The sequence below is a fragment of the Halichoeres trimaculatus genome, unplaced genomic scaffold, assembly GCF_033239565.1.
Source record: "Halichoeres trimaculatus isolate MK-OKI-2021-1 unplaced genomic scaffold, fHalTri1.1 fHalTri1_scaffold_3, whole genome shotgun sequence".
Taxonomy (NCBI): domain Eukaryota; kingdom Metazoa; phylum Chordata; class Actinopteri; order Labriformes; family Labridae; genus Halichoeres; species Halichoeres trimaculatus.
The window spans coordinates 24,608,121-24,622,735 of record NW_027437181.1 but is presented as its reverse complement, the minus strand read 5'-3'; the positions used below and the strand labels follow the sequence as shown (position 1 = coordinate 24,622,735).

At 40.1% G+C, this 14,615-nt stretch overlaps 1 protein-coding gene across 3 annotated transcripts in view; it reads left to right on the top strand.

Moving 5' to 3' along the window:
- LOC141787447 (talin-2) overlaps positions 1–14,615 on the top strand; it is a 113,952-nt gene that overhangs the window by 18,922 nt on the left and 80,415 nt on the right. For all 3 annotated transcript variants that reach the window (XM_074665828.1, XM_074665829.1, XM_074665831.1), the window contains exon 2: positions 8,445–8,492. The gene's annotated coding sequence lies outside the window, so the exon portion shown is untranslated. The remainder of the gene's footprint in view (positions 1–8,444; positions 8,493–14,615) is intronic.

The window sequence follows — 14,615 nt, the reverse complement described above, 5'->3', positions numbered from 1 at the left end:
TAGAATAATGGAGTTTATTTGGCCCTTTACATGAATCAAAATTAAAAACTAGTTTCATGAATAAATCCAATTCAACAGATTGTTTTTTGACCGTGGCGATTATTAAAAATCAATGTATAATTTCTGTAACAGGATAATACTATCGATAGCCATGATTGTCAGGGTATTGAATGATTTTAAAAAGGAGACCTTTTGTGTTCTTCATTGTGGAAGAAATTAGCTTTTCAAGTTTTATTTTTCCACAGTGTAATTCTGTTGAAAATGCAGTTTATTGCAGCTCACTATTACAGCCAGGGCTGATTTTTTAAATATATGATGCATAGAGATAAAAGCACGTTGTTCTAATGCACATCAGGGTTTTGCTTAAAATTGGTGTTACTTTTAAATAATGAATCTCTTTCTCTCACTATTGAAGAAAAAAAAAGCAGATATGTACTCAGTACTCAGTGGTTACAAAGGTTGCATAACCTTCACTGTTAAGAATATGATTTTTACTTACTTGTTAAAACTTTCATTGCATTTTTTCTCACTTACGCTACACATTACATAGCGCTTTTGGCGTGGTTTCTTTTTTTCCCTTTCTGCTAATGTGTGGGTTTAATCTTTCAAGGACAATAAACTTTAGATGATTTATCCACTTCTCAACAGGTGGCTCCCTGAGAGGGGGACAGAGAGCAGTAAGTCGTCTACACACTGACTGAAGCCCACTAGCTTGTCTGCTGCTGGTCTTCCCCCAGTCTCATGGATAAGCAGCAAACCCTGATACAATTAGGTAAATGGATTCACGTGATCAGACTCTACTACTTACCCATGAGACTGTGGGAAGACACCAGACAGTAGGCTTCAGTCTGTTTGCACTCTACAGCTTAGCTGTGAGGTTTGCTGAGGTTTAGGGCTTAAATCTGGAGCTATACAGACAGCTTAAAATCAGCAGCATCATGCTGGGATGCGTTTTCTTAGTCTCGCTCCTCAAATTTCACCTCGTCAGAAGATACTACCCGTTTCGCTGAATTTCAAAGTCCTTATCTTTCATTTAGAAGAGCCATTTGTAGGACAAAAAGGGTCACTTTGGCTATGCAATTTTTAGGCTATTAGTGTCACGCTGAGTTTTATCAGCTAATGGAGGAAAAGTGTGTTTAATCTATGATTTTTCTTCCTGATACCAGTTTCAGTACAAAGAACTGAGCTTTGGCCACTGAGTATCCCTTCTGTACTTCCACAATTAAAAAAAGGAAGAAACACATTTTCATCTTGTTGTTAACAAGCTCTAAGTTATATTTCCTTTACTGTGTTAGGTCCATGATCAGGCCTAGCTGTTCAAGAGTTTGCCCCCATGAACTGAGGGTACAACCCTTGTCACAGTGGTCACTGGTTCCACTTTTGATCTTGATCCTTTGGTTCATGTCACTCCTGTGTTTTCTGTTTTCTCCTCAACTGAAAAGCTTGTGGGTATAGTTACACAGAGAGTTTTGTCCGTGCTCATAGAGACTAACATATTCTAAGTTTTTTGTAGTTCCACCAGTCTTTCTGTTAAGTAACCAAAAGCACTCACTTTACTTTAACTTAATGTTTAATTGAAAGGATAAGAAAGAACGCATCAATCCAGGCAACAAGAATACAAATTTGAAAATGTCCCCAGATGTCAAACACACAACTACTTTGTTAGAAATAGCTGTTTACTTAAAGAGGAGTGGGCAATGAGTGAAGCTTTTCCATTAGGGAGCAGCTGCCATTGTTTTAAGAGGTGGTGTACAGTTAGAGCCCAAGCCCACAGCCTACACTTTGTTTTATTGGATCCACTCGATGGCAGCGAAACACTCTTTGTGACACAGAGTCACATAGATCACACACATCTTCTGTAATTAATATGACTTGTCCCAGTTGTGTGTGATCCAGCTGTGTTTATGATGCTGTGAGAAGTCATAGTGAGCAGCTTTATTAAAAAGTTCATATTTGGGACAGGAGCGACGTGTTTCCCAGGCACCATATTGTCTGACCCGTCCCCTCTCTGTCCTCCTCTGTAGTGTGTGATTAATGAAACTGCAGGAGCGACCAAACAATGAAGTCTCCAGTGGCACATTGTGCTTCTTGAGATTGCCAGTGGCGATGTGCCCCTGCGCCCCACCTCTGGAAACCCCAGTAGACCAGAGAAGTTTTCCCACTCATTCAAATTTTTACCAGCCTTATTTCCTGTCAGTATTTTTTTCTGTTATGGGAGTTTTAAGACTTTAAATCCTAACAAATATACTGAGTTATAATTTAGATTTTTAAGCACATGGTACCTTCTGGTGTCTGAGATGTCTGCTACCCTGAGGTCTTGTTTGCCAAACTCAGCTTGTTGAATTTTGCTTAAAGCAACCCCCACCCTCAAGCGCAGTGAGGAGACTTACAGGAATGCTAATGTCTCTAATGTTGTGTGAGATAAGGTTTCTCTCTCCTCAAGCATGCTTTGTTAAATTTGGGTGCTCACATTTATTTTCTGGGGGCAGAAGGCTCAGTTTTTCACTGTTGCTGCATCATTTTCAGCTCCTCTGAACCCTTTTATAGCGTATCCTTGTTTCATCTGTGAAAAAGTTTCTCTCTGTGTTTGTTGTTAGCTTAATATAACTTTAGCCTCTGTTTTGGCAACCCCTTATTGTTAATGCTAAAACGAATATACATCTTTTATGTTACACCCCCCCATTTGATGTTAAGAGGTGTTGTGTGTATCAAGGAGACATTTCTTCAAACATTTTGCTTCTTTGGCATTTTAAAGAGTCTTTGAAATAGGAACTTTTCTTGTCTTTTACAAGTGAAATAATAATCAAGCGGGAATAGGAAAACAGCTACTGTTATGATCCTACAGCTGGTTGAAAAAGGCTCTGGTGGCATCGCTTGACTTGTGTGTGCTGGGATTGGAGCAGAATTAGTTTACCTGGCTTGATTTTCATCTCCGCTTCAGTCTAGTAGCTTAAGGGGCAGTTAACACAACAACAGTTTTGAGGGTGACCGCAAAAGTTTTGTTGCATGTCAGCCTCGCATTAACACGGTAATGGCGTTTCAGCCAACCTAAAACGCAAACTTTTGAAAACGGCCCCCAGAGTGGGATTTTTCTACGGCTGCATTTACACGACGCCAAAAACGGTCAAATCTGATAACATTTTGTTGTTTTGGCCTTGCTTTTAGACGACACCACGTTTGGTTTTGTCCAAAATCAGAAAGTTGTGAAAACGCTATACAGAGTGGAGGGTTTTCAAAATGCTCCTCCATCCAGCCTTGTATAAACACAGAGCAGAGCATTTAAGGGTGAAACGCTGACATCACCGCATGCGCTCTCACAGTTTCCGGTGAAGGTTGCACGTGCAGCCACAACTTACAGTTAAGCCATTCCGGTCCAGTTGGTGCGGTAATGCGCCTCAAGGTTGGATTGCCAACTGCCTCACACAATAAAACGACAGAAAAAGAAAGAACAACCACAACAATGATGGCTGGTTTCCAAGTAGCATATATACACACATATATCCACATCGCCAACTACTGGCCTGGCATGGCCACTACATCGTTGTGACCTGTTCTCTTGGGGTCGTATGAACGCGGATCATTTTCACACTGTCCTCATGTAAACGCGGGTGGCTTTTGGAAACGCAAGAATGGAAGAATCTTTGCGGGAGTCTCAGTGTAAACGTGGCCTAAAACGGTGCCGACACTGTTGCTGTGTAAACAGTAAGCCATCAGTTAAATCGCTGATGTCACACCTCGCTTGGCGCGAGCGCATACAGCAGGACAATAACATCATCGTTACAAACTTCCATGTTGTGCTTGTGTTGCTCAATCTGCTGTATCTGCTGACTGTCTTCATACAAATTGTGCATCTGTTGCTCCACTTTTGCACATAGTATTTGCCAATGCACCAGATGATCAGCTCAACTCTACTTTGGTGGAGATCTCCCCGAAGCAGCTTCTGGACAAGACAGTTATAGCGCCAACTACAGGCCTGGCATGCTTACTACTGTGTTTTTAGTCCCTCAGTGTTTCTGTGTAAGCGCAGATGAAACATTGTGTAAACGGGGCCTAAAGCTGCATTTGTTATGTTTTGAAAGAACACCTGAATCTTAACTGCTGGCTAATGCTTTGTATTGTGGGTAATTTAGGCTTTATGTTTTAACCAAACTAGAAGAAGATTGCTTGGAATAAAAAAAAAATATCATTTTAACCTTTTTTTCCATATTGTTGGCCTTCAGTCTAAATTTATTTCAGAGATGTAATGCTGAATCTGCAGGGCTCTTTCTCGAGAAGTTGTTGGACTTTGAGAGGCTTTGAATTTTCTTAACTCAAACATGCACAACAGGTGCCAACATGCTGGTCAGCCTAGTGGTTGAAGTGCATCCCATGTAAAAAACCTGAAGTCCTTGTTGGAGCAGTAGCTGGTTTGATTCCTGGCTGTGACTCCTTGCTGCATATCTCCCCTCACTCTCTGATTTCCATTCTTGACCTTGGGAGTAGAATTTCTAAAGCTGGTCACCAGGTTTTATCACTAACACCCCCCCCGTTTAGCAACCTAAGGCTTTCCTTCCCACCTTTCATTGTCAGCCAGTCAGTGACACCTGAGAGACAGGTTTGAGCTGCTAGCTGCCTGAGCTAAGACTGAGCCACTTGATGGGTCAACAAGAGGCAGAAAATATTGTTAACAGCCATTAATGACACTGGCCAATGCTTTGTCTGAATGTAGCGGTGTTCTTTTCTTAGTTATCTGACAACATGAAATGCAACAGTACTGTTTTTTCCTGTTAAAAATACTTGATCCAGTTATACCAGCATGGGGAATAAAAATGAACCACTCTACCTGTATGTGTATAGTGTGTGTGAGTTGGGTAGGTTTACGCTGCTGATGCAATATTTAGTTCAGCGTAGCCTTGTTTGTGTGACTGCAGTGTGCAAATATCCCAAGGGACACAGGGCCTGCGCATTAGTGAGGGCCTGTGGTGTGTGTAGCTATTCCCTCCAATGATCCGCCTTGTGTCTCTCACTTGTCCCCATCAGTCTCCAGGCTGTCAGTGGAGCTGCTGCGGCTCAGGTCATTAACTCTGCCTGTGGGCAAACTGTGCAGCCAGGACAGGTGTAATAACCCTCATTGCCTAGTGTGAAATATTTTAGTTATCCTGCTATGGACTATTCTAGGTGACAACATTAGGAAACTTGAACCGAAGCAAAGTATCACACATGCTAAACTGACTGCAGACTGTTGTGTTTAACATATGCCATGATTTCTTATCTCTTTACGCTGCAAACAATGAGGCTAACTTGTTCTGCTCTTACACATTAGCAGAAAGACAGACGCTGTGTCCCAATTCAGAGGCTGCATCTTTCCAAGGGTGCAAGTTACAGAGGATGTGTTTTTTTTGTAGCGAGCGCAGACTGCATGGGAAGACTCAGAGAACTCAAAGACTTTTACATAGAGGATTTCCCGTTTATGTCATCAGCTGTTCTTGTCCGTACCACAGCATGTGAAAATTACCACTCTTGTCACCTGTCAACATACGGCTAAATAACTGATGTCACAAGTTGAAATGTTGAAAACTAGAAAAGCACTCAGAGAGTGTAGACCTCCACCAGGCATATTATAATTGTCAACATTTTAGTCCTACTTTAATGTTATACTTCCTTTCAGCAGACTGTCAGCTGCAATTTTGTGTTAGTTGCAGGATTGTACGATAATTTGTTACCTGACAGTGTTGAAAATCATGATGACCCAGTACATGTTTCATCTTCCGGATCTTAGTATCCAGAATATTGCCAGTATCTGGATCGTACTTTTACATCTGTTAGAAATTATTGTGACTTTGTCTTGTATTGTTATACAAAGCAATCCAATCCAATCGGGTACTTTTATAGGTACCGGCCGAATTCTGTCAAAAGTACCGGGTATCGATTCATGTAAACTCAAAAGGTACCATGTTTTAGGTACCTAAATGCATCCTTGTGACTATGAGAGAGTGGAAGAGTAGGCAATTTTCCATGCTGGACATGAGCACAGCATTGCAAGGGTAAATAATGGAGAGGAAATAATTTCAATTGAAAAAAATGTCCAGAAAAATTGATTTTTTTTTCCCCATAAAAACAAAAAAAAGGAACGAAAATTGGTACCATTGAGTACCGCTACCGATTGCCAGGTACTGGGAATCGGTACCGTATTGATTCAAACGTGAAAGGTATCCATCCCAAATCATGGAGTTATATACACATATGGTCAAAACAACCCTATTTCACAATGATAAAGAATCCTTCAAAGCAATCCAGGATCCAGACAGTGATCTGGATTATCTCCTAAATTTAAATCACTTCTTCCTTATCCTATTTTGAACATTTCTTGAAAATTTCATCAAGATCCGTTCAATACTTTTTGAGTTATGTTGTTCACAGGCAAACTCTCCCTAAAACATAACCTCCTTGGCGGAGGGAATAAAGCCAGTGCAGCAGTGCCGTAAACTGCCGTCCCCTGAGTGCCCACTTGAGACTGGCTCCAAAGCCCCAGGAATCCCCATGTTAAAAACGTAAAGAATTACAAATTAATATAGTTTATAGCCGAATAAAAAAAAACAATGTATTAGGAAAAAAGAAAAAATCAAATCAACTATTAAGATCCATCAACATAGCGAGCAATGGGTGACTTCACTGAGACTATTTCCATGTGTTATTCAACCTATGAATTTAACCATTTGGAAGATAATCAGAAGTTTCAAGGTTACTTGTTGTTCAACACTTGTGTCCAGCTAGCTACTTAACCAAGTTTAAAGGTGCATTCCTCTGCGACGTGAGAGCTCACCACTTGAAATACTTGCAATGATTCACAAACCAGGTTGATGCAGAAGGTGCATCCATTTTCACCTGGGTTAAGATGAACATATGTGTTGGCTGCATTTGAAGGTGCGATTGAATTGAGGCAGCCTTGTCACACTATTGTGATGCATTCAGGCTTGAAATGAGTCCTTTGAAGAATGCAACCCTGGGACAAAGCTAAAGTGTGCCAAGAAGAGATTCAAGGGATAACAGACACGTTAATGACTGTACTGTTATCTGCCACTGAAGCCAGCTGTAGTTAAATAATGCTGAGTCCATACATCTACCGAAAGTGTTGAAGGAAAAAAATCAGTTCCACTAAATGCTAGAGAATGACGTGTTACTTTCTGTACTTCAAAAGACTAGAAGTGTGTCTTTGCATAGTAAAACAAGCTCATTACCTCATGCTTACAAACAAGTAGCCAGCAGCTCATTAGTTAAACGAACTCCAGCTGGCAGTATGTGGACAAAGTCAGAAACATGCTGTGAAAGATGCTTTTATCACTTCACATCACCACTGGACATTTATTGACTTTTTTTTTTTTTTAGATTTCCAAAGAGTTTCTACAGGTGATAAAATGTACAAAGTTTACACCCTTTTTGCCAAGTTGAAAGAGTTGCTCTGTCCAGACTGTGGATTTGCATTCTGCTTGTCTGTTTTGTTGACAGTTAAGAGTTAATATTCTTAAATGTGCTACAAGTATTTCGTCAAATAGCGTAATCAACAGGCAGCATCATTTTAAAAGTGTTGTGGAAATTTATCCCAGCCTCCACCCCCTGAGCTTCTGCTCTCATTAGCACTCTGTAGATTTTGTCAGTTGTATGTAATTTAATGAAAACTGTTTTTTGTCTCCTGCTGCTTTGTGTTAGTTGAGCATTGTGTGTTTTTGGCAGATTTAAATGTTTTAGAAAACAGCAGGGTGCTTTTGAAAGCTGCTACCTGGAGTGCAAAAGGTCACAATGAGCTTAAGGTTTGAGTTTGTTACATTCAAATGAAAAACAGCCCCAAGCGACCCTGATAACAAGGCTGCACAAATCTGTACTCACAAAAGCTCAGAGTAAATATTAGCTTTAGGCTCACCAAAGTAGGACATCTGATTTTGATTCAGCTGTTTTAAATGTTCAGAAAGTTGAAGTTAGAAAAAGATCTGTCAGTGCTCAAGTCCATAGTGAATTATTTATGACGCTATTCAATTAACACCCTTAACAACAGTTGTTATTTTAAACTGCTTGTACACTTTTATGTTTCAGTCACAGCTAATTGATTTATACTACATCATTTGTGTTTCACGCCTTTTGAATCTACTCTCATCCAGTCAACCAAGTGTAACTATGCCCTTATTCTTTATCAGGACTTTAATTATTTTATATCTTCATTTCATTTTGCTTGTATCTTAACCTCCTGCTGCAACACATGGCTAAGCCCCTCACAAACAACTTTACATATTTTACTGAGCATTTGGTGTCTGGAGCTCTCTGGAGCAAAAAACTACTCCTACGTGGAAACTTCTCACGGTTCTGTAAAGTGAAAGTGAAAGATTTTGATTATGTGCCCAGGTTAATTTTTATCTGTTTATTTACAATTACAACAACTTATTCTCATACATGTTCATCATTTGTCTTTTCAGCTGTGAAGATCAGCAGACATCCAGGGCTGTGTTTTCCTCAGCAATAAGGTAAGAAGCCAAATGTGTATTACACGACTGAAAAAAAATCTCTTTGAGCTGGAGCTGGATTAGACTATGGTTTGCTGCCATTATAATGTATGGATGTTTTCTCAATGCTGTGGATGTTGTGCTGTACCACACAATGCCTGAAAAGGAGGCAGGATGAATGAAAATGTATGTTTTGGGCTTTCTGTTAAGCTGAATTAAAATTTTGCTTCACATTAAAAAAACGAAACATTTCCCTTTGGATGTGGTATAGGTTAACACACATTTAGGTAGCTGGATGGCATTAAGAGATTTACTTTAACCCTTAAATGCTGTTGTAAGGCTATCCTTTGTGTGTGTTATCTGACATATGTGTCAGTGTTTGACCTGTAAGGATTACTTTAATTTCCTGTCTTTGCACAGAAGCTGCGTTCTTATTTTTGTTTTCTCAGTGCATGTAGGTTTTGATGTGCTGTCCAGACCTTTTTGGATGCATGATTCACTCTCTACCAAGCTTCCAATTCCTCTCTTTTTGTTTTTTTTTTCCCAGCAAGGCTGAGATGAGTGTGAGACTGTCAGTAGTTCAGATGTATTTGGTTTAATGACACTTTGCAGATGCACTGAATTGATTTCCATATTATCCCTTCTGTGCACACATTTCATGCAGCGATGAGAATGAATGTGCTTGTGCCTTTGCATCTGCATCTCTGCATCTCTCCAAGACGGTGAACAATAATGTGCATTATCAAGCTGACTCAATTACAGTAACTGGCAGCATCTGGTGCCCAGCCTCTCAGAACTGTGACCATGCCTCTCTAAACAATGAGGCTGCAGACATGAGCGTTTTAGTTTTCCAACAATTAGAGACCTTTTGTGTTTATTTGTCTCTGTAGCATGTTTCACTAAACATCCAGGTCTGAACTCAACTGTTGTGCACTCAGCACTGAAGCTGAATTTAAAGCTGAAATGTGATTTGTGGACGGATTGAAATGTGCCATTGGATCTTCTGCTGAAAAGTGTGCCTTCTCCTATTTACTGATACAGCTTTGAGCGTTGCTGCAGGCAGTCTGGAAAGCAGGGTGCAAAACAAATCATTGTATATGAAGTCAAAACACATCATGGTTTATGCAACTTTAAGGGAACCGCCTTCAGTTCTGTACTTGTGTGAAGCTTTTCACTTATTATATCAATGTGCTTCAAATATTCTTCATGTATTTTTTGCTGGGCTCTTTTTGTTGTGTGGTAAAAATAACACTGCTTAATCTCTGGAGAAAAAAAACAAGGCAGGACTCAAGAGGTTTTAGATTAAACAACAACAGCAGCAGTGTTTGAGAGTTTCAGGCTTTTTAGCCTTGCATCTGAAGCTTAACTTTCATTCATCCACAAGTCTGTCTTGGCCATTTTATGCTGTTCAAAAAAATGTCACTCCAACCTTAATCCTTTTACACACATACAGTCTTGAGAATTTCAGGACATTTTCCGGAGTTGCTTGTAAACATATACCCCTGTTTTTTTTTCCTGATGGACATTATAATGTTTGCTAGTAGGGATGGGTACAAATATTGGTCACTTGATGTATCGCAATAATTCCCCACCCAATTCAACATCAATTCATCAAACCGTCTGAATCAATTCACTTCCTGGCCAGTGGGGGCGCTGTGCGTGTTATTCACGTTGTATTGACATAGGCAGCACTAGACCAAACAACAACAAAATGGGAACCAAAACAAGCAGCAGCGGTGTAAAGCCAGCTCCTTCAGCTTTAAAGTCTGTGTTGTCTTATTACAAAATACATCTGTGACATACCACATCTGTTCACATTAGCATGAAAATATTCAAAAATCGTCAACAGAAAATCCAATCTTTTTTGTATTTCTACTTCTCACTGAATCGGCAAATCAAAGCATTTAATAAATACAGAATAATTGAATCAATATCAAACTGAATTGCAACCTAAAGATTCAAAATCGAATCGAACTGTGAGGTTCTTGGCAATCCCCTGCCCTACTGGCAAGACTGTGACACTGACAATTTTTTAAATCTTGAAATCAGTAATATGTGTTATTGGACATGTCTCCAAAATAGTTGAAAAGAGAGCTTCATCATCTGCATAGAGATAGTACAGGTTGCCCAGCTACTTTTGGGGGAACTTATTCCTCTTACATTCCCAAACCAGCTCACCACGATTTCTCGTGGAATTTTACCTGGGGAGCTGGCGGATAAACTCAGGTAAATTTTAGTTCACATGCAGTTCACCATGAAAATCTTAAGGTGTGTGGTGTATGAGCTAACACAGTCAGCTGTTACCTGTCTGCTCTGTGTACCTAGGCATGTGCTGAGCTAATGTAACTGTTGAGAAAACTTTGATATTGATTCAGATCCTGTTTATGTGTGGTACACTGGAATCATACGCTGTTTTAAGCATATTTTTATTGTTTTTTTTATTAACTTGAAGAAAGATATTTTCTGGTTCTTTGTCTGATCTGCATATTTCACACTTGGGACCATTCAATTTACACAGCTCTCAAGAAATCTGGTAAATTTCCTGTGAATATTTTCCACAGCAGAAGCAGTTTGTGGTAGTCAGCTTTGTATAATTCATCCTTTTAGTACAAAAAATGAAATCATAGTCGCACATGCCGAAGCACCTCATTAAGCTACCTGACATTTACAAATGCATAAGAGCTCTTCCATTGATTAGGCAGCTGAAAACTTAATTTTGTTATTAGTTAACAATAATGTGTTTGTGTTTGCTGCAGATGCTGGCCAAGTTTAATGGCTGTTTCTTCAGCCAAAAGGAATAAAACAGTGAAGTGGAGCTGGCATGTGTTTATTTCTGTAGTTAGAAAGAGTATAAGCACTGTGCATGCAGGTTTATTATGGACCAAACAGCTAAGCTGCAAAGATGCCAGTTTCCTAAACTTTGTTTTATATTTGTTTGTGTTGGAAAACTCAGCCCGTATATTCTGTGTCCTGTTCCTAACGATTTAGCAGAGGCAGATTGGAGAGCTTGAGTCTGTAAATTAAAATAATAACATGTAATATGAATATTGTGAAGTGCAAGTTGTTCCTCTGATTCTCCTCATCACTCCTCTATTATCGCTCCTCTGTATGACAGGAGTCAATTTTTCTGGTTTAACAGAGAAAATGCAGGGACTGTGTTCACATTTCATGCTACGTAACAAACAAAAACTGGAGCTGTTAACACTGTTCTTTACATTATGACTCTGCAGCAGCAGTAAGCTATGCTACAACTCCACATCTTGACATGCACCACACTTTATGCTCCCCTTTGCAGAGTGGGAGGCTGCAAGGGCCCGCTCGATGTTGCTTGCAGCTTTAATTGCATCTTAAACTTTCCAGCTTTTCACAAGGCACAGCTTTGAGTGGTGGGTCTTATTGGATGTTTTTTTTGTCTGGATGGTGGTTTAGAGTCAGCTGTTTTCCTGCCAGCGTGGGTATTTATTGTATAGACCCTTTGAGTGCATCTTAACAGCTTGGCCATGTTTTTTTCCCATCTGAAAAAAAAAAAGTGTCTGTGCTGATGATGTTTCAGAGAGGTCGATTCCCAGTCTGAGCAGTCTCATGCTCCTCAGAGTGTGTTTATCTGGACTACAGCCAGCTGGTCAAACTCAGGATCGATTCTACAATGAACCAAGATTTAACTTTAAGAGCTGCAGGAGTACAATTAAGGTTACAGATCACTGGATCTATAGATTCTGTATACGTTGTAAGACAAATAAATAAACATATTTTCAGTATTCTTTTATGCGCTGCATATACTGTCATTTGCACCTTGGTGAATTCAGTCATGTTCAGAAAAACGGTTAAAGATAATTTGAGTTTTGTAGAACAGCAAATTATTCTGCTGGAAGTATACATCAGAAGATGGTTATACTGTGGTCATAAAAGGCTTGACATGGTCAGTAACAATACTCAGGTTGGCTGTAGACTTTAAAGGTCCCGTGTTATGCTCCTTTTCTGCAGTTTAATATGGATCATTGATGTCTTCATGAAATGGTAGTAACATGTTTTGGTCCAAAAAGCCAATAAATCAAGCACAGCAGCATTGTTTCCAGGCTCTCATAGCCCCTCTGTTCAGAACGCTCTGATTTAGTGAGCGTGACCTTCATATGTAAATGAGCCACTGCTGATACTGCCCCGCTCTTCAGCGTCACGGAGAGCGGCGCCACGAGCTCCGAGTGCACAATGTTTAGAAAACAGCGAAGCTCATTTACCGTAACATTACAGGCTAAAACAACAGGCTAACAGCAGCTAAATTTAGCATCCCGAAGCTAGCTCAGAGACAGGGAAGGCACTGAGGAAAAGCTCTTACATCTGCTCCACAGCACACAGCATTTAAAATACTCACATTTCCAGGGTCAGAGGTTTGTTGGTGGATGGTTGGTAATGCGCCTGGATTCAGGACCAGTCTATTCGCTAGCCCTCTGTTGTACTGTCCAAAGCTGGAAAAGCAGTCGGCCGTGAAATGATAAGCACACACATGCACGGTTTTACTGATTGTAGCTGGCACATTTCCTGATAAATGAACTCTCCCTCCCGGAAGTTGACTTAATTTTATTTTCCATATAGCACCAGACCATAGCAGGAGATATTTAGAGTTACCTCTCTCATAAATCAGGTCTATACCTTGTTATTTTAATTTAGCAGACTGAATAGCCTTGTGTTTTTCATCTTATTTACATGACAGGATGTCATTTCTCTGTACATTGCCACATTCACATTTCTCCTTGTGCTCTTCATGGAACAGTGAAGTTCTGCCCCAATACATTTACAGACACACAAACACTTAGGCACTTATACGCACATGGATAAACAAATTCTGTATAGCGGACAGAGAGCTGGGAAAACCACCTCAAGAAAAATCGCCCAGAGCTTCACAGATGCAACGCTCACTTCCCTGCCTACCTCCTCTCCACCACCCTACGGCTGTTAGCCCAGGGAAAACACTGACTGATATGTTTCTATCTTGTCACACCAGTCTGGCCATTCTCCTCTGACCTCTGGCATCAGTGAGGCAGTTTTGCTCAGGAATCTAAGGACTTTGTCTCTTCCAAACATATTTGTTTTTTTTCTTCTGTTAGTTCATCGTAAATGTCCAATCATCTCACCTTTGGCCATCCTGTCAAATCATTTATCCACAGAGCATAGTCAGAGTCAGTCTGATCTGGTTCATCAGTGTTACCTTACTTAAATTTCCTCAGGCATTGGCCTTACTTATTCAGAGACCTGTGGTTTCTCATCTATTTTTGTCAGCAAACTAAAACCAACTTGCTAGCTCATGCTGGTGAATGTGGCAGGGGGACCATTTTGCCTCAAGCTAAGCCTTGTACTCCAATAAACATCACATTGCTTGCCAACGCTAGTAGAGTAGATACTGCAGCCAGCTTGTATGTAGTAACCTTTTGGCTTCACTTTTGAGAAGCTATTATGTTGTCCATTTTCTCATTCAGTCTGTGATCTAGTCCTTTGGTAAGTTTCTTTTTTAACCAATCTTTTGTATTTAGTTACTATTTAAGGCAAGTATCACATCCTTTTATGACCAGTTGGAGAGGAAACATTGAGTCAACACAGCAGAGCTTTTTAAAAGCACTGTAAGCTGTCGTATATAAATGTTTGTTAATCAAAATGATGACGACTGGTTCTGCTGGTAAATGTGCTGACTGTGTGGAGTCAGAGGATGTGGTTAGTCTGAAAAGTACTGCTCAAGCTCTCAAGATGTCACCCTGAATAAGAACTAACCTGCTGTCTTTATGGAAGGAGAATAGGAATGGGTCTTTGTTTTCATCCTCTGCATCACCTTGATTCTGAGCAAACTTGTGTCCTTAAGAAGTTCAAATCGTATCAGCCACCTTAAAAGCTTTGAGGAAGCTGGTTCTTCACAGGATTCAGTTTCAGTTTCAATCACTTAAAGTCCTCAGGGCTGTAATGATTCATCATTAACAGTTTTTTAAGTCTCTCTCACCAGGCAAACAAATTATTTGTTGCATATTTAAATCTGCCAGCAGAAATTAGCCTCAGGGCACCAACGTGACTAATCATTCATTTCAACCTGCCATTTCTTAATTTTATGAGCACTGCTCTGTAAGCCTGGAAAATGACTGGCTCCTGACCGCATCCCACTGT